The sequence below is a fragment of the Bombus terrestris genome, unplaced genomic scaffold (assembly GCF_910591885.1).
Source record: "Bombus terrestris unplaced genomic scaffold, iyBomTerr1.2, whole genome shotgun sequence".
In the NCBI taxonomy this organism is placed as follows: Eukaryota; Metazoa; Arthropoda; class Insecta; order Hymenoptera; family Apidae; genus Bombus; species Bombus terrestris.
In genome coordinates this window covers 2516-5000 of record NW_025963740.1, presented here as the reverse complement: position 1 = coordinate 5000, position 2485 = coordinate 2516, and positions in this window count along the sequence as shown.

The window sequence follows — 2485 nt, the reverse complement described above, 5'->3', positions numbered from 1 at the left end:
ACGCACGATCGTCGTACGTAGCGATTTTTTTTTTTAAGTCCAAATAAAAAGCAATACGCCGCTGGACTTAGCTCGAAAAATAAATCTCGCTACGTACGGCACAGTGCATATGCACGATGTTCGTACGTAGCGATTTTTTTTCCAAGTCAAAAATAAAAAGCAATACGCCGCTGGACTTGGTCGCGGGCGCTCGAAAAATAAATCTCGCTACGTACGGCCGTGTATGGGCACGATGTTCGTACGTAGCGGTTTTTTTTCGATTAAATAAAATAACGACACGCACGAATAGAAGGCAATACGTCGCTCGGCTTAGTCCCATGCGCTAAAAAAATCTACTTCGCTACGTACGGCCGTGCCGAAGCACGATGATCGTACGTAGCGATTTTTTTTATTCCAATGGAATAACGACACGTACGAACGCAAAGCAATACGCCGCTGGACTTGGACGCTCGCGCTAGCGCTGCGCGCGCAACCCCTCGCTTGCGGGTATGTGGCGGAGTACGTAACAATCTTTTAAAGTACAAGGTGCGCGCGCACGCAGTCGAACGTTTCTTCTCGTTTCGTTTCCACTTTTTTTACGTTTCGTTTCTCCTTCTATCGGAGAGAGTACGACGGATAAAAAAAACGTACAGGGATAGGAAAATATCTAGTACGCTTACAGCGTGGAAATTTCGATCGTTGCTCGCTTGCTGCGCTCGCTCGTACGATTCTAGCCTAACCCAAAACCGTTCCCGATCGCGTTCGAACCGAGATTCGAACGAGATCGAAGAACGAACGCGAAAGAGATTGGTTTTGGGTTGGTCTATATTTTTTTTCGAGCGAGCGGAGCGAGCGAGCAACGCGTAAGAGCGTATCGCGTTCCGACGTGGTACCGCGAGGACTTTGAAATAATCGCAATAACTCCTTAAATTTCGAAATAACTCCTTAAAGTGCGTTACGAGGTGTGGAAATTTTTATTGAAATCGTTACAGTTCGACGTCATCTGGTCGAACGTAACGGTTTCGTTTTATTTTTTTGAAAAATTTCACCCTCCGGACCTAGGTGACTGGGACGTTGGAACTTTGAAATATCTCTCGCCCCGGTACGAAAAGGCCGAACGTTCCTTTAGAAATAACTCCTCAAAACGCGTTACGAGGTATGGATATTTTTATAGAAATCGTTATTGTTCGACGTCGTCTAGCGGAACGTAACGGTTTCTTTTTATTTTTTTAACAAATTTTTTCCACCGGACCTAGCTGACTGGGACGTTGGAACTTTGAAATTTTTCTGGCTCCGGTACGAAAAGGCCGAATGTTCCTTTCGAAATAACTCCTCAAAACGCGTTACGAGGTATGGAAATTTTTATAGAAATCGTTATTGTTCGACGTCGTCTAGCGGAACGTAACGGTTTCTTTTTATTTTTTTAACAAATTTTTTCCACCGGACCTAGCTGACTGGGACGTTGGAACTTTGAAATTTTTCTGGCTCCGGTACGAAAAGGCCGAATGTTCCTTTCGAAATAATTCCTCAAAAAGCGTTAGAAGGTACGAATATTCTTGCATAAATCGATATATTCTTATTAAATACATCGGGATTAAGCGTTAATTTTGATCTTGAAACGTTCTGAAAAGTTTCGATTTGCACATTGGGACTTGGAAAAATTTCGATATCGAACCGGTTTTTACCAATTATCTCGCTAAAAAGTGTCACAAGGTAGGAATATTTTTGCACAAATCGATGTATCTCGACGTTTTACGTCGGGATTAAGCGTTTTTTTCGTCCCCAAGACCTTCTACAAAGTTTCGATTTTTTCGTTGGGACTTGGAAAAATTTCGATATCGAACCGGTTTTTTCCAATTATCTCGCTTAAAAGTGTCACAAGGTACGAATATTTTTGCATAAATCGACGTATCTCGACGTTTTACGTCGGGATTAAACGTTTATATGGTCGCTGGAACGTTTTTTAGAAACGGAATTATGCGACGCGACGTTGGGACTTTGAACAAGTTCGGCCGGTGCGAAAAGACCGAAAAGGTTTTTTCGAGTTATCTCGCTTAAAAGTGTCACAAGGTAGGAATATTTTTGCACAAATCGATGTATCTCGACGTTTTACGTCGGGATTAAGCGTTTTTTTCGTCCCCAAGACCTTCTACAAAGTTTCGATTTTTTCGTTGGGACTTGGAAAAATTTCGATATCGAACCGGTTTTTACCAATTATCTCGCTTAAAAGTGTCACAAGGTACGAATATTTTTGCATAAATCGACTTATCTCGACGTTTTACGTCGGGATTAAACGTTTATATGGTCGCTGGAACGTTTTTTAGAAACGGAATTATGCGACGCGACGTTGGGACTTTGAACAAGTTCGGCCGGTGCGAAAAGACCGAAAAGGTTTTTTCGAGTTATCTCGCTTAAAAGTGTCACAAGGTAGGAATATTTTTGCACAAATCGATGTATCTCGACGTTTTACGTCGGGATTAAGCGTTTTTTTCGTCCCCAAGACCTT